We start from the raw sequence: 21073 nt of genomic DNA, 5'->3' as shown, positions 1-21073 counted from the left end.
TAACGTGTTATTTATCTGTTATGTATACAGTTTTGTTAATAAAAGGCTGCTTTGGCCATTTAACTCCAGCTTATGGTCACGTGGTTATTTATAAGGGTTAAAGGGAATGATGGTCAGAGCATTATACAGACAAATCATCTTTAATACCCTAGTCAAGAGAGGCCCGGAGGAAGGGAGAGAAAAGACATGGACGGAGGGCCAGCATGACAGGGTTTAAAGGGGTTTGGGCTAGCAGGGGGTGTCAGCTTAATCTAATAAGTAACAATGGATTCTGGGACTCACGTGATGGGGCTAGGCCTGGAGTGGGTGGAGCCACTGGGAGTGGTCAAACTGGGGGTCGGAGTAGGTCTTCAGTCGGAGGGAAGCTACGTAAGGAAAAACTTCCCACCCTCCCTCCCCTTTTTTCTTGTTCCTGGTTCCTTCTGGGGTTCCCTCCTCCTACCTTTTTGTTTTCAGGATGTTTTTGTTTTTATGTGGTTCATTGTCATGGCAGCTGGCGGGGTACAAGGTCCTGGTAGGCTAATATGGGGCAAACATATACTTGGTAGGGACCCGTCTGAGGTACGGCTCCCAGTAATTGGTATGTTGGTATCTGCGACAAGTTGTCTCCGAGTCGGTGCTGTGGCGGCTGGAGGCCTAATTAAGTTGGACGCGGGTACTTTATTCTTTGATGGGACCTTGAGGCCCCAGTTAAAGGTAGGGACCCGTCGGAGGTACGGCTCCCAGTAAATGGTATGTTGGTATCTGCGACTGGTTGTCTCTGAGTCGGTGCTGTGGCGGCTGGAGGCCTAATTAAGTTGGACGCAGGTACTTCTTCTTTGATGCCTACTAGGACCTTAACACCCCAGTTAAACTGTTTTTAACGTGTTATTTATCTGTTTGGTTTTAACGTGTTATTTATCTGTTATGTATACAGTTTTGTTAATAAAAGGCTGCTTTGGCCATTTAACTCCAGCTTATGGTCACGTGGTTATTTATAAGGGTTAAAGGGAATGATGGTCAGAGCATTATACAGACAAATCATCTTTAATACCCTAGTCATGAGATTTGACATTGCCAATAGTACACACATGGTATCGGTAATTTGCAACACTTAGTGCCGGTTCACACTTGTGCGATGCGGGAACGCTGCGAATATGCAGCGTGTTCCCGTATCGCATCCGCACATCTGGCAGTTCACACTGCCATATGCGATACGCAGGGGGTGTCAATTAGAAGTTAACGACACCCCCAGTTTGATCGCATATCGCAGTGCGATCTGCCAGTTCGCACAGAATTGGATCGCACAAGTGTGAACCACTGTGCGATCCGATTGTGAGGCAGCTAAAAACATGCCTCATGTGCGTCTTTGCTGCGGATGAAGTGCAAATTCAGCCATACAAAGTGTATGGCTGAAATTCGCACTGCACAGAGATCGCATGTAATTTAGGAGCAGTGCGCTCCGAATTACATGCGATCAGCGCATCCGCGATAGTGTGAACCGGCTCTTAGGGCAGCGCCTCTACCCAACACTTTAGTTTTTAACACAGACCTCACTCATGTAGTGGGAAATTCAGGGCAGCAGCTCACTATATTCTTGAAGTATGTAACTAGGCCCTACGTCCCATATTTATATAATAGAGTATTTGATCCATAGCGCGGATATATATTCCTTTTCCATGGTATAGGAGGTGATCATAGGCTGTGCGGACATGGTACTGTATAGGAGGTATAAATCAAATAAATGCTGCGCCAGATAAAAAATCGAATGGACTCCGAAGTCCAAAAAGGTGAATAAATAAATAAATATTGCATAAAATAATCAACCAATCATTAAATAAATATATAAATAGATGTAGCACCCTCCTAGATAGGTGCTAGGTAGGGAGAGTAGTTTTGGCTCTGCCTGCTTATCAGGAGAGCAGCAGGCAAAATATAGCTGCACTCTGCTTATCAGGGGAGCATGATCACTAGTTAGGCCTGTTCAGTGTGTCTGATGTGTGATTCATCTGGGCTGAGGGAGTGTCCCCACTGTGTCCAATAGGGGGGCCTGTTGGACAGTGGAGGAAACCCAGCCTGTGACACACAGGCTTTTGTAGCTGTCTCAGTGGGTTGGCACAGACAAGTGGTGCATCCTGGAAAATGCTATAAAAGCCAAGGACACATGTGGCAGGGTGTCTTTGGGTGGGAAGCCAAGTCCCAGAAGGAGGGTGACGGCTGTCTCCTCTTCTGAAGCTGTGGATGGTGGTCCCAGGCAGTTGGCCTAGTGAACCAGAAAGTGCGGCTGAACCCAGAGGTCCAATAGAAGCTGAGTAGTGGAGTTGGAGGCAACGTTGGTTCTGGAAAAACAGTGTCCGTGAGTACAGAACAACTTGCCCAGGGGTCTGCCAGGAAGGGGACCACTCCAGAGGCTAGAGTCAGCGGACGGGTGTCAGCACACAGGCTGTGAGAGTAAAGGGGGTGCCAAGTTAGAACCCTGAAGAGAATAACCAAGCAGGAACCTTTAAAGTATCTTCACTTCAGTGGCAAGGTGAAGCAGTGGCCTTGCCACATTCTACCGTTAGCTGTCCTCAGGACTGTGAATAGTTAATAGTTGGAGTATCCCACTCATCCCTTCTCCTATCCAGACCCCAAATACAAACACAAAAACAACATCCCCTGGATTGATTGTTGACTGGGCCAAGGACTTTCATTGCTGTTTGTCGGCTATTCTCAGCAGTCCTCTAGGGGGCAGTGCTACATAGATATAAATAGATAAGATGTGCTCACACCTCAATGATGGAAATTAATATATACTACACATTTGCACACATAGATAAGTGTTTAAATCGCAAAAAGTGGAAAATGATCAATAAATGTGATTAAAATTGAATAAATAAATAAATCAGTGCAAAGAAATCCAAGTGTCAATACAGTCTGTGAGCGATAAAAGTTCACTCCAACAGATCAGTAGAAAAAGTCCAGGTGTCAATAAAATCTGTGAGTAATGACAATTCATTCCAACAGCGTTCAAATCCGTGATATTCCAATAGTCTATGAGTGATAGTAATATACTGCAACAGTGTTCAACTCCGTGATGATTAGAATCAGAAGTCCGTGCTCAGTGTTACACCATCACCATACAAACAAGCCTCTCACCTTCCTATCTGGCCCCTGTATTACCAGTGGGTCTGTATGAGCCATTCCCCTCAGGGATCGAGGGCGGGTGGATGAGTGGAGACTTTGAGCTGGTATAGGAGGTTGTCATAGGCTGTGCAGACATGGTACAGGAGAGTAACAGGAGGTGGTCAGAGGCTGCGGAGGGGTCCGGTCTTATCCGGTCGTGAAGTGGAGAGGCGCGTGCCACCACTGAGTCCGAGACGAGTGCCTTACATTTAAAAACGGCGATGCCCAGTGCCATTACCTCACTGCGCATGCGCCCGCCTGCCCGAAAATGGCCGAGCGTGTACTGGCTTTCCCGAGCCCAGCTAGCTTCAGAACGGTGCATGCGCAGTTGACTTGTCGGCCCACAGCCATATTTTTTCCTGGCCCCTCTTCAGCCATAGCTCAAAGCGACCTCAGGGCAGGCGGTCTACCAGGAAATTCCCCGCTATCCTGATAGGCCAGTCCGGTCCTGGTGCCGTTCAGCCCACCCGCGGCCCCCACTTCCCACCAGCCATGCCAGATACACAGGAACACATGCAAGCTGGAAGGGACACGCAGCCTGTCAGCATCTACAGGGGAATTCTCCCCCCTCCCTCTGCTCTTCACTCTGCGGTATACAAGCGGTGTTCACACAAGCAGCAACCCATTCTATTCCCTCCCCTGCTTCCTTATTGGCAGGGGGAGGGAGCCAATCCCCAGACAGAGCTACAGAGCTGCAGGGGCAGAAAAGTATTCTGGGACATGTAGTCTCCAACACAGGTGGTCTCATAACAATCCCTAGGGGCAGAACTACACACCCTAGCATGCCCTGGAGAGAGAGAAAGAAAGAACTTTAGGAGGCTGCCCGGGAGCTGGCAGAGACCACGAGGTGGGGGAGAAGACCAGACCCAGGGGAGCGGTGCTGCCTTCCCGGGTCAGTGTGCCCGTTTCCTTCCACAGATCCATTGCCAGTCTAGGACATCCTGACTGAGGGGGGATCCCAGGTGCAACTCCAGGCACACCTGTACGGGTGGCGTTAAGCGTCCTGGTTGTGGGGAAGCCAGTCGGGCAACCCGAAGATCCTGCCTGTCCAGACAACTCTTGGGGCCTTTGTCACAGGATCAGTGAGCTGGCACTTGCCCGATCCTTCAGAAGATAGAAAACTGCATGCAGACACCAGTGTTGTCTCTACAATTCATCTATTAGGAGGATGTATGCCCCACTTACACTCTGCTGGGAAGTCACAGTACCTGCCTTGATTACCTGAGTACTTCCAGCACACTGTACACCACTCCTGCCAAACAGGACATCTAAGTGCACCAACTAAAGTAGCTAGCTGAAGATTAAAGCCCATCTTTCTTCCAAGGGACTACAACCTATTTCCAATCAAGGGATTAAAGTCACTGGTGCCATACGGGTCCACACATTCACCCAGGGCTCAGAATATATAGCACATGAGCAGAGTAATCTGACTTGAAAGTTACATTATTGAACTGAACTAAGTACAGTGTTTGTAGTTCTTTGGGACTGTGGTGTCAAGGGACAGAAGGGAAAGGTCTGACATGAGAAATGGTCATTCCTCTGCTCTCCTCCTATTTGGACTCATAGAGCCCAACTGAAGTATGGCTGGTGATTATCCTATTGAAGTGTTATTGTTCATACTGCAATTTATCATTTGTGTGTGGTCAGGTGCGTCACTAGGGGGAGGCCCATGGCCCCCCCAACAGTATACTGTGTACCCCCCCAACAGGATCCCAGCCACCTCCTGCTCTGGGATGGTAGGTCAGTAAGCCCAGATTGCGGGATCCCGACTCACCATCACCGAGCATCACTGTAAAGAACTGAGTCTGCACTAGAGGAAGCAGAGCCGATGCTTCCTGTATAGTTCCGGCTCCTGTCACAGGCGGAGTGATATCAAATGCACTCTGCCTGTGACAGGTCACAGGAGAGATGAGGAAGCATGTAAGATCCTGGTACTTTCAGTACCTTTCTAGCCTCTTACTTCCGCATTGCGTTCCACCATTCAGGTAGGTGGAACGCATATAGCTGCATGTCTCTTTAACATCTGATGATGTCATCACTAGGCGCCGCTCTGAGCGGCTATTTCAACCGACGCTGTGCACTCACAAGGTGTTCGTGCAACCGCTCGTTATACATGCCTGTCTGACGCTGCCGAATCCTCCAGCTATCTTCCCCATACCTGGATTGACCGGAGCCTCGCTACCTGATCCTTTACCTCGCTACCTGATCCTTTACCTCGCTTACCAGCTAGTGATAAGTACCCCGCAGGGGATCCCTTCCTATCTAGTCACATGCTATCTATTCCTGCATATTAAGAACTGTTGCTAACCTTAGGATATATGCACTACAATATCACCTGCATCGTTACCTAGATTGCTAGCTCTTGAGCCTACTACCACCTGTGACTTATATCCTTGCATTAACTTAGCATCTCCTGTACACTTCATCTGCTATCACCTACCACCTGTTACTTGTACATGATTGCTAACCCTCCTGCATACTATCTGTCACCACCTGCTATCGCGCCTGCAACATTACTACCTGAGTGCCTATCATTAATTGCTATCACTACTCAAGCCTATTCCTTCAGTATATCACCTCAATACTATTGCATAGATATCTATCACTCCAGCAACATCTTATCTGAGTGTTTGTGTATGTGCATACTGAAGCAGGCTGAGCCACTATGATGAGTCAGGAGAGTTGGATAAGGTGATTCAACACATCTCTACAAGACTACTGAGTGGAAATTCTGCAGCTGCAAATCCAGTTCACTAAATCAAACCCCAGAGCGTTACAGATTGCACGAACCTGAAAAAAAATGGATTCAGCAGAATTAGCCACTCATGTGATGCACCTAACACAAAAGGTAGATGCATTAATTGTTTCTCTTACCGAAGTGCAAAAAGAAAATCAGACTTTGAGACGGCAGATAGCCCGTGTATCACAGCTCACTGCTGCTCAACCCCGTGAGCCCAAAATAAACCCTCCACAAGTGTTTATAGGTGATCGGAAAAAATTTCGTGAATTTAAAAACGCATGTCAATTGCTTTTTAATTTAAAACCTCGTACTTACAATACAGACCAAATTAAAGTCTGCACCATTATCTCATATATGTCAGGTGATCCACAGGCTTGGGCAGACTCTCTCTTTGAGAAAAATTACCCTCTTCTCAACTCCTATCCTGCGTTCCTAGCAGAACTCTCTAGCCTGTATGAAGACCCAAATAGGCAGAGTACTGCTGACAGCCAATTGAGGGCTTTAAAACAGGGAAGGAGACCTGTTGAAGACTTTGTAGCAGAGTTCAAGAGATGGACCCTTGATTCAGGGTGGAATGATGCATCTCTACGAACCCAGTTCAGGCTCGGGTTATCCGAAGCCGTTAAAGACGAGCTCGCCCGAGCGGATTTACCTGGCACTTTGGATGCCTTAATACGACTCAGCATCAATATTGACAGACGTTTACGAGAAAGGAAGGCTGAGAAAATGGGAGTACCATTACCCAATCCTTCTCGGTTTTCGTTCTCTGACTCTACTCCTATGGAGGTAGGAACCATACGCCCACCATTATCGTCTGTTGAACGAGCCAGGAGAAAATCTCAAAATCTCTGCATGTATTGTGCTTCCGCTGATCATCTGATAAGCGTCTGTCCCCTTGTCCGCAAAAAAGAGGGTGAGTGTTCACATGTATTACTGGGGGGATTAACGACTTCTTTTTCTAATCCCTATCTTTTCATTCATTTGATCTTACAGTGGGACCAAAATAGAATCACTACCAAGGCTATGATCGACACAAGATCTTGTGGGAACTACATTGACACTAGTTTTGTTGCTTTGAATAAAATACCTATTATTTCAAAACCTATTCTTGTCTCTGTTAGTTTAATTAACGGTATTCCGTTATCTTCTGGTCCAATTACCAATCAAACACAAGCACTTCTTGCTACTACTAACGAGTCTCATGTTGAGACCACCACCTTTGATGTATTACCTTCACCACATTTTCCCATTATTTTGGGGCTTCCCTGGTTACACATACATCAACCAAACATTGATTGGAAAACGCGGACACTAACCTTCCCCTCTCACTATTGCGAGACCACGTGTAACCTCCAATCTTATAAAAAAATCCTGTCCATGGTGTCAGATGAAGTCACACCACCACCATGCTATCAGGATCTATCTGAAGTCTTCCTTGAGAAAAATGCTCAAGTATTGCCTCCCCATAGGGACTATGATTGTTCTATTGATCTACTCCCTAACAGTAAACTACCTTTCGGACATGTTTATCCTCTATCTCAGGATGAACTTTCTCATCTTAAGGAATACTTGGATGAGAATTTAGCGAAAGGGTTTATTAGACCCTCTACTTCTTCCACAGCTGCAGGACTTTTTTTTGTCCGCAATAAGGATCTAAGTCTCAGGCCTATCATTGACTATAGGCAGTTAAATACTATCACGATAAAGGATCGCTATCCTTTACCTCTCATTCCGGAACTCATTGAACAAGTGCGCGGAGCCACCTACTTTTCAAAGTTGGACCTAAAAGGGGCATACAATCTCATCCGCATCCGTAATGGGGATGAGTGGAAGACGGCTTTCAGAACTAGATACGGACTATTTGAATATCTGGTGATGCCCTTTGGATTGTGTAATGCTCCCGCAGCATTCCAGCGGTTTATAAATGACATCTTCAGAGACCTACTTGATGTTTGTGTTGTGGTATATCTGGATGATATACTCATTTACTCTAAATCCTTGTCTGAACATGTAAGACATGTAAGACTTGTGTTGTCCAGATTACTCGCACACAATTTATATGTAAAGCTGAAGAAATGCCTATTTCATAAGGAAGAAGTATTATTCCTAGGATACATCATATCAAAGAATGGTATCAAGATGGATATGAGCAAGATATCGTGTATTCTGGATTGGCCTGTACCAACAACTCGTAAGGCATTACAACGATTCCTTGGGTTCTCAAACTTTTATAGGAAGTTCATCAAGAACTTCTCTTCTATTGTAAGACCGCTCACACAACTCACAAGTGTGAAAAAAACATACAAATGGTCTGAAGAAGCAAATAAAGCTTTCCGCTTGTTAAAATCAAGCTTCACTTCTGCTCCCATACTACGCCATCCAGACCCATCCCTCCAATACATCCTAGAGGTGGATGCGTCAAATATGGCTGTAGGAGCAGTTCTTTCCCAACGACCAACGAATACTTCACCACTCCACCCAGTTGCCTTCTTCTCTAAAGCACTTAGTAGCCCAGAGGTGAACTACCCAGTGGGTGAAAAAGAGCTGCTTGCCATAAAACTGGCACTTGAAAATTGGCGACATTTACTCGAAGGTACCCGGTTGCCAATACTCATATATACAGATCATAAGAATCTCCAATACCTTCAGACCAACAAGACCCTTTCCCATCGGCAGGTACGTTGGTCATTATTCTTCCTAAGATTCAATTTCTTAGTGACCTACACACCTGCAGATAAAAACAAGAAGGCGGATGCGTTATCACGGTTAACCGAAGATAACTGTGCTGAAATCCCTTCACTTCCTATAATACCCCATGATCGTATTATTGGTGTTGTTCGTTCCTTAAAGGAAGAGATTCTGCACAGTCTAGGACTGGATTCACCACCACCACAACTAAGTGCTGATGCAAAAGGCTTCCTCTACTTTGACAACAAACTCTACATACCTCCTGGTATGCGTACTAAAATCTTGGAACTATCACATGACGTACCTATGGCAGGACATATGGGTATGACTAAGACATTTAATTTGCTCACCAGGCAATTTTGGTGGCCTGGAATGAAGACGTCTGTACAGAAATTTGTTTCCTCATGTGACATCTGTGCAAGGTCCAAAATTGACACTACAAAACCATCTGGTCTACTTTGCAGTCTACCAATACCCAAAGTTCCATGGGAAGTTGTGTCTCTAGACTTCATAGTAGAATTACCACCTTCCAAAGGATTTACTACCATCCTAGTGTCAGTGGACCATCTGACAAAGATGGCACATTTCATTCCTATTCGCAGACTACCTTCATCTAAGGAAACAGCGGAATTACTAGTGAAACATGTGTTCAAACTACATGGTATTCCAAAGACTCTTTTATCTGACCGGGGTTCACAGTTCATCTCTAAGTTTTGGCAAGCTCTATGTCGTATACTACGTATTGAGCGGAAACTTACTTCCCCTTATCACCCACAGACCAATGGACAAACTGAAAGAGTCAACCAGTGTATTGAACAATATTTGCGTTGCTACACCTCATACCTACAGGATGATTGGGTGGACCTCCTCCCTTTGGCGGAATTTGCTTATAATAATGCAACCCACAGTACTACTAAGCAAAGTCCGTTCTACCTAAACTATGGGTTTCATCCCACACTTCTTCCACCACGCATCCTACCATCAAGTAATCCAGTAGCCTCTGACTATCTCACCCAAATAAAAGACTCTCTGGATTTACTTAACACCACCATCTCACATGCTCATAGCCAACAAAAAAGGTACTACGACCTTCGTAGAAGACCTTCTCCTCAATATACTATTGGGGATCTTGTTTGGCTATCTACAAAAAACTTGAGGTTGAAAATCCCCAGTAAAAAGCTTGGACCTCTGTTTTTGGGACCTTTCCCAATCGAGAAACTCATTGGAACAGCTGCAGTGCGACTCACTTTACCGGCAGATCTTAAGATACACCCCATTTTCCACGTATCTCTACTAAAGCCACATATACCCAACCAAGGAATTAGACCTACCATCTCGCCTCCACCTCCAGTACAAGTTGAAGGGGGAGAAGAATTTGAGATTAGGGAGATTTTGGATTCTCGTATCCACAGAGGAAAACTTCAATATCTCATCAGATGGAAAAACTATGGACCCCAAGACGACACCTGGTTGGATACTTCTGACGTTCACGCATCCAGGCTTATACGAAGGTTCCACTCCAAATACCCTGAGAGACCAGTGCTATAGGCCTTCTGGAGCCGGCCTTGGGGGGGGGGGGGGGGGTACTGTAAGATCCTGGTACTTTCAGTACCTTTCTAGCCTCTTACTTCCGCATTGCGTTCCACCATTCAGGTAGGTGGAACGCATATAGCTGCATGTCTCTTTAACCTCTGATGATGTCATCACTAGGCGCCGCTCTGAGCGGCTATTTCAACCGAAGCTGTGCACTCACAAGGTGTTCGTGCAACCGCTCGTTATACATGCCTGTCTGACGCTGCCGAATCCTCCAGCTATCTTCCCCATACCTGGATTGACCGGAGCCTCGCTACCTGATCCTTTACCTCGCTACCTGATCCTTTACCTCGCTTACCAGCTAGTGATAAGTACCCCGCAGGGGATCCCTTCCTATCTAGTCACATGCTATCTATTCCTGCATGTTAAGAACTGTTGCTAACCTTAGGATATATGCACTACAATATCTATCACCTGCATCGTTACCTAGATTGCTAGCTCTTGAGCCTACTACCACCTGTGACTTATATCCTTGCATTAACTTAGCATCTTCTGTACACTTCATCTGCTATCACCTACCACCTGTTACTTGTACATGATTGCTAACCCTCCTGCATACTATCTGTCACCACCTGCTATCGCTCCTGCAACATTACTACCTGAGTGCCTATCATTAATTGCTATCACCACTCAAGCCTATTCCTTCAGTATATCACCTCAATACTATTGCATAGATATCTATCACTCCAGCAACATCTTATCTGAGTGTTTGTGTATGTGCATACTGAAGCAGGCTGAGCCACTATGATGAGTCAGGAGAGTTGGATAAGGTGATTCAACACATCTCTACAAGACTACTGAGTGGAAATTCTGCAGCTGCAAATCCAGTTCACTAAATTAAACCCCAGAGCGTTACAAAGCAGCGGCTCTGCTCTCTACTGAAGTTGCATGCTTCATCCAGTGCCGCACTCCATTGATGTGTCTCAGAGAAATCAGCTGTCCCAGCCAGCAGTACCAGCCAGCAATACCCACCAGCAATACCTACCTGCAGTACCCACCAGCTGTACCAGCCAGCAGCAGTACCAGCCAGCAATACCCACCAGCAGTACCAGCCAGCATTACCAGCCCTGGAGAACAGCCAGCAGCAGCCACCAGCCATACCCGCCTGGGGGACAGCAGCAGCCAGCGATACCTGCAGGAATCCTGAGGAAGAAGTGAAGATTGAGGTCAGTTGAGGTGCAGGTAAAGCGCAGTGCATTCGTGTGAAAGCAGCCTTAGCCCCCTTTCACACGATCGGTACAATCGGGTCCGCCTGTCTGTTTTTTAGATGGACCCAATTAGACCCTCCATTCACCTCTATATAGCGGAATATGTAAACGGACTTGTGTCCTTTTACACTCTCCTACCTCCAGTCTGATCAACTTAAAAAAACATAAGGGGATTTGTCCTCTTCTGTCTGGGTGGATCAGGTCAGAGGGCTCATAGAGTAGAGCAGGCTGTGTCCATGTCTGCTCTACATATGCTGAGTGGACACAGACATGTCATCTGCCCATTCGGCTCGTTGTGGCCCGGTACCAGTAACCAAGTCACTAAAGTGGCCCTCACTCCTCAAAAGGTTTGGCAGCCCTGCTGTAGGGGCATGAGTCCCGGATGGAGAGGGGCGGTGTAGCCGCCTTCCCCCTTAGTTTTGCCACAGTGTGTGACGGAGGGAAGGAGTCCCGGATGAAAATGTGTGCTGTACTGTAGCGCATCAGGAGACCCGCAGGGAAATCATAAAGATCTCCCATGACGTTGATAAAAGTGTTAAGACCACCACCACTGTCGCAGCTGGTCCTAATACTTTCATCACTGTGGTTGGTAGGTCTCACTATTCTTCCCCACCTACTATACGCTTAGAGAATAGCATCAATACTAGGCTTTATTACTACATAAACTGGCTCAGATACTAGGCTTTATCACTGCATAAACTGGCACCAATACTAGGCTTTATTACGGCATAAACTGGCAACAATACTAGGGACTATTACTGCATAAACTGGCAAAAATACTAGGGTTATCACTGCATAAACTGGCACCAATACTAGGGGCTATTGCTGTGTAAACTGGCACCAATACTAGGGGCTATTGCTGTGTAAACTGGCACCAATACTAGGGGCTATTACTGCGTAAACTTGTACCAATAGTAGGGGTTATTACTGCGTAAACTTGTACCAATAGTAGGGATTATTACTGCATAAACTGGTACTAATACTAGGCTTTATTACTACGCAAACTGGCAAAAATACTAGGGGTTATTACTGCATAAACTGGCACCAATACTAGGGGTTATTACTGTGTATACTGGCACCAATACTAGGGGCTATTACTACGTAAACTGGCACCAATACTAGGGGCTATTACTATGTAAACTGGCACCAATACTAAGGGTTATTACTGCATAAACTGGCACCAATACTAGGGGCTATTACTCTGTAAACTGGCAATAATACTAGGGGCTATTACTGCGTAAACTGGCACCAATACTATGGGCTATTACTGTGTAAACTGGCACCAATACTAGGAGCTATTACTGCGTAAACTGGCACCAATACTAGGGACTATTACTGCGTAAACTGGCAGCAATACTAGGGGCTATTACTTCGTAAACTGGCAGAAATACTAGGGGCTATTATTGCGTAAACTTGCAGCAATACTAGGTGTTATTACTGCGTAAACTGGCAGCAATACTAGGGTCTATTACTGCGTAAACTGGCACCAATACTAGGGGCTATTACTGCGTAAACTGGCAGCAATACCAGGGGCTATTACTGCATAAACTGGCAGCAATACTAGGGGCTATTTCTGCGTAAACTGGCAGCAATACTAGGGGCTATTTCTGCGTAAACTGGCAGCAATACTAGGGGCTATTACTGCGTAAACTGACAGCAATACTAGGGGCTATTACTGCGTAAACCCGCAGCAATACTAGGGGCTATTACTGCGTAAACTGGCACCAATACTAGGGGCTATTACTATGTAAACTGGCACCAATACTAAGGGTTATTACTGCATAAACTGGCACCAATACTAGGGGCTATTACTGCATAAACTGGCACCAATACTAGGGGCTATTACTCCGTAAACTGGCAATAATACTAGGGGCTATTACTGCGTAAACTGGCACCAATACTATGGGCTATTACTGTGTAAACTGGCACCAATACTAGGGGATATTACTGCGTAAACTGGCACAAATACTAGGGGCTATTACTGCGTAAACTTGCAGCAATACTAGGTGTTATTACTGCGTAAACTGGCAGCAATACTAGGGGCTATTACTGCGTAAACTGGCACCAATACTAGGGGCTATTACTGCGTAAACTGCCAGCAATACCAGGGGCTATTACTGCATTAAACTGGCAGCAATACTAGGGGCTATTTCTGCGTAAACTGGCAGCAATACTAGGGGCTATTACTGCGTAAACTGACAGCAATACTAGGGGCTATTACTGCGTAAACCAGCAGCAATACTAGGGGCTATTACTGCATAAACTGACACCATTACTGCGTAAACTGTTTGCTGAAATTGCTTTAAACCAAGGGAGGGGTAACTTTTTTTTGCCAAGGGCCATTTGGATATTTATAACATAATTCAGGGGGTGTACAAAATTATCAACTTAAAAATTTGCCTGTTATATTTTGTCAAACATTTAATTAACTCGCCCCTAATGTAATGACTGGAACTGCTTCTCTTTGGTGAGGTATGTGATGTTAGCTGGTACTGATGATGTTGCTACTCGCAACTGGTTTTCCAGGTTTGCGTCGGTCAGTCTGGAGTGCAGTCGACTGTTTGCGGTGGTAAGTTTTGAAAAGAACTGCTGGCTGGTACTGCTGATGGGTACTGCTGGCGGGTACTGCTGGTGGGTACAGCTGGCTAGTACTGCTGGTGGCTGGTGCTGTTGTGGGTACTGCTAGCTCAGGTTGGTACTGCTGTGGGTACTGCTGGCTGGTACTGCTTTGGGTACTGCTGTGGGTACTGCTGTGGGGACTGCTGGCTCAGGCTGGTACTGCTGGCTGGTATTATGCTGTAGGTACTGCTGGCTGGTAAAGCTGTGGGTACTGCTGGCTCAGGCTGGTACTGCTGGCTTTTACTGCTGCGGGTACTGATGGCTGGTACCCCTGGTGGGTACAGCTGGTGGTTACTGCTGGCTGGTACTGCTGGTGGGGAAATTCTGGCTGATACTGCTGGCTGGTACTGCTGTGGACACTGCTGGCTCAGGGTGGTACTGCTGTGGGTACTGCTGGCTCAGGCTGGAACTGTGCTGTAGGTACTGCTGGCTGGTACTGCTGTGGGTACTGTTGGCTGGTCCGGCTGGTGGGTACAGCTGGCTGGTACTGCTGGTGGGTACAGCTGGCTGTTACTGCTGTTGGTTACTGCTGGCTGGTACTGCTGGTGGGTACAGCTGGTTGGTACTGCTGTGGGTACTGCTGGCTCCGGCTGGTACTGCTGGCTGGTACTGTGCTGTGCTGGGAGTACTGCTGGTGGTTACTGCTGGCTGGTACTGCTGTGGGTACTGCTGGCTGGTACTTCTGTGGGTACTGCTGGTTGGTACTGCTGGCTCAGGCTGGTACTGGCTTGGGGAAATGCTTGCTGGTACTGCTGTGGGTACTAATGGCTCAGGCTGTTACTGCTGGCAGGTACTGTGCTGTGCGTACTGCTGCCTGGTTCTGCTGTGGGTACTGCTGGTGGTTACTGCTTGCTGTTACTGCTGGTGGGAAATGTTGGCTCGTACTGCTGTTGGTACTGCTGGCTGGTACTTCCTTGGGTACTGCTGGCTGGTACTGCTGTCCGGTACTGCTGGCTGGTACTGCTGACTCAGGTTGGTACTGCTGGCTGGTACTGTTGTGAGTACCGCTGGCTCAGGCTGGTACTGCTGTCCGGTACTGCTGGCTGGTACTGCTGGCCCAGGCTTGTACTGTGCTGTGGGTACTGCTGGCTGGTACTGCTGGTGGGTACAGCTGGCTGGTACTGCTGGTGGGTACAGCTTTCTGGTACTGCTATGGGTACTGCTGGCTGGTACTGCTGTGGGTACTGCTGGCTGGTACTGTAATGTGGGTACTGCTGGCTGGTACTGCTGTGGGTCCTGCTTGCTTGCACTTCTAGCTCAGGCTGATACTGTTGGCTGGTACTGCTGTCAGTACTGTGCTATGGGTACTGATGTGGGTACTGCTAGCTCAGGCTGGTACTGCTGGCTGGTACTGCTATGGGTACTGCTGGCTCAAGCTGGTACTGCTGTGGGTACTGCTGGTGGGAAATGCTGGCTAGGAGTGGCGCCGCCCTGGAGGTAGATAGAGGCGATGCTTCCTGTATTGGTCAGTCTCCTCCCAGGCAGAGTGCATTTGATTTTACTCCGCCGGTGACTCACTCAGACTGTCAGGACAGAGCCGGAACTATACAGGAAACATTGGCTCCGTTCTGACAGCTCAGCTGAGACACACAGACTCAGCGGTACAGGGGGCTGTACCAAATGATTTTGGGGCCATAGGTTCCCCACCCCGTTTTAAACTATAAAGAAAAGCTTTTGAGAGTTTTCCTCTCTTAGGTCTGAAGCAATACCCGAGGAAGAAAGGAGAACTCTCGAAAGCTTGTCTTTTAAGTGTTAGGTTAGTACAATAAAAAGGTATCATAGCATACTGCATTACTCTCATATTTTGTAACTTTATTTACAGTGCCTTGCGAAAGTATTCGGCCCCCTTAAACTTTGCGACCTTTTGCCACATTTCAGGCTTCAAACATAAAGATATAAAACTGTAATTTTTTGTGAAGAATCAACAACAAGTGGGACACAATCATGAAGTGGAACGAAATTTATTGGATATTTCAAACTTTGTTAACAAATAAAAAACTGAAAAATTGGGCGTGCAAAATTATTCAGCCCCTTTATTTTCAGTGCAGCAAACTCTCTCCAGAAGTTCAGTGAGGATCTCTGAATGATCCAATGTTGACCTAAATGACTAATGATGATAAATAGAATCCATCTGTGTGTAATCAAGTCTCTGTATAAATGCACCTGCACTGTGATAGTCTCAGAGGTCCATTTAAAGCGCAGAGAGCATCATGAAGAACAAGGAACACACCAGGCAGGTCCGAGATACTGTTGTGGAGACGTTTAAAGCCGGATTTGGATACCAAAAGATTTCCCAAGCTTTAAACATCCCAAGGAGAACTGTGCAAGCAATAATATTGAAATGGAAGGAGTATCAGACCACAGCAAATCTACGAAGACCTGGCCGTCCCTCTAAACTTTCAGCTCATACAAGGAGAAGACTGATCAGAGATGCAGCCAAGAGGCCCATGATCACTCTGGATGAACTGCAGAGATCTACAGCTGAGGTGGGAGACTCTGTCCATAGGACAACAATCAGTCGTATACTGCACAAATCTGGCCTTTATGGAAGAGTGGCAAGAAGAAAGCCATTTCCTAAAGATATCCATAAAAAGTGTTGTTTAAAGTTTGCCACAAGCCACCTGGGAGACACACCAAACATGTGGAAGAAGGTGCTTTGGTCAGATGAAACCAAAATCAAACTTTTTGGCAACAATGCAAAACATTATGTTTGGCGTAAAAGCAACACAGCTCATCACCCTGAACACACCATCCCCACTGTCAAACATGGTGGTGGCAGCATCATGGTTTGGGCCTGCTTTTCTTCAGCAGGGACAGGGAAGATGGTTAAAATTGATGGGAAGATGGATGGAGCCAAATACAGGACCATTCTGGAAGAAAACCTGATGGAGTCTGTAAAAGACCTGAGACTGGGACGGAGATTTGTCTTCCAACAAGACAACGATCCAAAACATAAAGCAAAATCTACAATGGAATGGTTCACAAATAAACATATCCAGGTGTTAGAATGGCCAAGTCAAAGTCCAGACCTGAATCCAATCGAGAATCTGTGGAAAGAATTGAAAACTGCTGTTCACAAACGCTCTCCATCCAACCTCACTGAGCTCGAGCTGTTTTGCAAGGAGGAATGGGCAAAAATTTTAGTCTCTCGATGTGCAAAACTGATAGAGACATACCCCAAGCGACTTACAGCTGTAATCAATATGGTAAATCTGCTGCGCTAAGATCATTAGTATTAATATAAAACCAGTATAATCAATACCAGTAAAACTATTAAAGGAAAGCAGCTGACACAAAAAGACAAGAGAACTATATCTTCAGTAACATGGTATAAATTGGTGTCGCGCTAGTCCAAAATACATAATGTGTTGATATTCAAGAGAAAAGCAAGTCCCAAGTGTACTGGCAAAGTCCACATAAACTGTAGATATGGAGGGGTGCAAAACAGGAGAGTCCACCACCAAGCAATATAATAGGGTACTCTTACCAACTTGATAGACCCCACAGGGTCAAAACACGCCCAGAGTATATTGAAGACAGTAGCAGGAAAGGACCGATAACGTCCAAGCGCTTCCTCTCACTAGCGACCAAATTGGGTACCCCCAAAATCACCTTCAGACACTCCGGAAATATAAAGAGAATCCCCTCATGGTGTAGCATATCAAACAATTTATTAGGACATAAACGAAAAGCAGCTTACATTTGGGTAGTTCAAAGTCAGCAAACAGAGGTAGAGTTGTGTGGATATCCCACCATCAAGATGGCCGCCGCGTCCCTCATCTGCGCATGCGTCAAGGCGCCAGCCAATCCCGACGCGTTTCGTCATAGAGTGACGTCGTCAGGGGTGTGGCTTGGCACCAGACACAAGCCAACAAATAGCGGAGGGAGGCGGAACAACTGGACGTAAACCGGAAGCAAACGCCCATCATAAGCGCTGCAAACACCGGACATCGCTCTTAACTGTCTGCAATGGATAATAACATCCAAAAACAGATAAGCAAGGCGATTCCGACTCATTGAATCACTTTATGTCCACTCTTAATACCAATGACAGGGGCATTTCTTTACAGTTCGAGTCTAGTAGATCTGAGATACATTTTCTTGATCTCAAGATCAGGGTGTTGGAAGGACGTCTGGTCACTTCGACCTTTTTTAAGGAGACTGACAGGAACGGATTTATTGAAACAACCAGCTGTCATCATATGGCGTGGTTGAAGTCCGTTCCTGTCAGTCAATTCCTGAGGTTAAAGCGGAACTGTTCGAATAGGGGTGATTTCCTTAACGAAGCTCTGGTTCTCCGGAAAAGATTTTTAGAGAAGGGTTATGCTGAGGACGAGTTGGATAAGGCCTTTCTCAAAGCAGATCAAAGGGAGAGAACAGATCTGTTACAGACGAGAATGAAATCTGGAAATGACGCATTTCAACATGCGTTCTTTTCCTCTTATTCAGTGCAGCACTACTTTGTTAAGAAGATCCTCAGAAAACACTGGGGGGTTTTGCGCAATGACAGTGTGCTTGGCCCCTCTCTTCCAGAAGCACCTTCTGTGGTGTTCAGAGGGGTGCCACCACTGCGTTTGCAGATAGCCCCAAATGTTCAAAATCCACCTAAAAGGATTTCCTTCTTTCAAGAGAGGGGAGGTCTTTATCCCTGCAGAAGATGCACTGTTTGTAAAATAAATACCGCAGGACGTAGGAGAATTGATTCTTTCCAATCATCTGCCACACAGGAATCCCATAAAATACGGCCGTTTATCTCCTGCTGCACTAAGTATGTAGTGTACTTATTGAGGTGTCCATGCTGCAAGGATTATGTAGGTCGTACTATTCGTCAACTCCATGTCCGCCTACAAGAACATGTTGCGAATATATTGAAAGGATTCCCAAAGCATAGCGTGTCCCGACATTATGACTTATGTCATAATCGGGACCCTAGTGGCACTCTATTTCTGGGTATTGATCGCTTTGAGGGAAGTTGGAGGGGGAGCAACTTGACCAGGGGTGTTTCCAGGTTGGAAACCTCTTGGATCTATAGGATGAAGTGCTATGTCCCTTTCGGCTTGAACATTGACTGGGAAATAAATGCCTTTATCAATAATTCATAAGTCTTCTCCCCTCCACTCCCCTTTCTATCTCTTAGTCCCCTCCTTGTTCATATATTTTTATTGGTGATTTTTAGCCGTGATTTTTACGAGTATTTATTTCCTCAGCAATTTGCTTGTGTTAATATCCAGCTTTTTATATCACTAAAGGTTCTTAAAAGAAATACATTATGTAAAAGTTTTTTAAAATATGTATGTTTTGCATGTCATCTTTATTTGTTGATTGTTTTAGCCTCAACATTATTTTATGAGTGTGATTTGTTTACATGTGGTCAGTTTTGTTATGATGATGTAATGGGTTTTCCTGCCACAAGATGGAGCCGTTTCCCAGTCTGGGCTTTATCGATAATCTCACATTAATTTGGGGATAGGTTTAAGCTAGTTAGGGACTCGCTACTTGCTTGATGGCATATATCGAGTTCCGTTTTTATATTGTCCTTGCTTATCTGTTTTTGGATGTTATTATCCATTGCAGACAGTTTAGGTGGATTTTGAACATTTGGGGCTATCTGCAAACGCAGTGGTGGCACCCCTCTGAACACCACAGAAGGTGCTTCTGGAAGAGAGGGGCCAAGCACACTGTCATTGCGCAAAACCCCCCAGTGTTTTCTGAGGATCTTCTTAACAAAGTAGTGCTGCACTGAATAAGAGGAAAAGAACGCATGTTGAAATGCGTCATTTCCAGATTTCATTCTCGTCTGTAACAGATCTGTTCTCTCCCTTTGATCTGCTTTGAGAAAGGCCTTATCCAACTCGTCCTCAGCATAACCCTTCTCTAAAAATCTTTTCCGGAGAACCAGAGCTTCATTAAGGAAATCACCCCTGTTCGAACAGTTCCGCTTTAACCTCAGGAATTGACTGACAGGAACGGACTTCAACCACGCCGTATGATGACAGCTGGTTGTTTCAATAAATCCGTTCCTGTCAGTCTCCTTAAAAAAGGTTGAAGTGACCAGACGTCCTTCCAACACCCTGATCTTGAGATCAAGAAAATGTATCTCAGATCTACTAGACTCGAACTGTAAAGAAATGCCCCTGTCATTGGTATTAAGAGTGGACATAAAGTGATTCAATGAGTCGGAATCGCCTTGCTTATCTGTTTTTGGATGTTATTATCCATTGCAGACAGTTAAGAGCGATGTCCGGTGTTTGCAGCGCCTATGATGGGCGTTTGCTTCCGGTTTACATCCAGTTGTTCCGCCTCCCTCCGCTATTTATTGGCTTGCGTCTGGTGCCAAGCCACACCCCTGACGACGTCACGCTATGACGAAATGCGTCGGAATTGGCTGGCGCCTTGACGCATGCGCAGATGAGGGACGCGGCGGCCATCTTGATGGTGGGATATCCACACAACTCTACCGCTGTTTGCTGACTTTGAACTACCCAAATGTAAGCTGCTTTTCGTTTATGGCCTAATAAATTGTTTGATATGCTATACCATGAGGGGATTCTCTTTATATTTCCGGAGTGTCTGAAGGTGATTTTGGGGGTACCCAATTTGGTCGCTAGTGAGAGGAAGCGATTGGACGTTATCGGTCCTTTCCTGCTACTGTCTTCAATATACTCTGGGCGTGTTTTGACCCTGTGGGGTCTATCAAGTTGGTAAGAGTACCCTATTATATTGCTTGGTGGTGGACTCTCCTGTTTTGCACCCCTCCATATCTACAGTTTATGTGGACTTTGTCAGTACACTTGGGACTTGCTTTTCTCTTGAATATCAACACCTTTTATGTATTTTGGACTAGCGCGACACCATTTTATACCATACAGCTGTAATCGCAGCAAAAGGTGGCGCTACAAAGTATTAACTTAAGGGGGCTGAATAATTTTGCACGCCCAATTTTTCAGTTTTTTATTTCTTAAAAAAGTTTGAAATATCTAATAAATTTTGTTCCACTTCATGATTGTGTCCCACTTGTTGTTGATTCTTCACAAAAAATTACAGTTTTATATCTTTATGTTTGAAGCCTGAAATGTGGCAA

The sequence above is a fragment of the Pelophylax lessonae genome (assembly GCF_965119305.1).
Source record: "Pelophylax lessonae genome assembly, chromosome: 4".
NCBI lineage: Eukaryota > Metazoa > Chordata > Amphibia > Anura > Ranidae > Pelophylax > Pelophylax lessonae.
The sequence above is the reverse complement of the archived record's forward strand: the minus strand, read 5'-3'. Positions refer to the sequence as shown.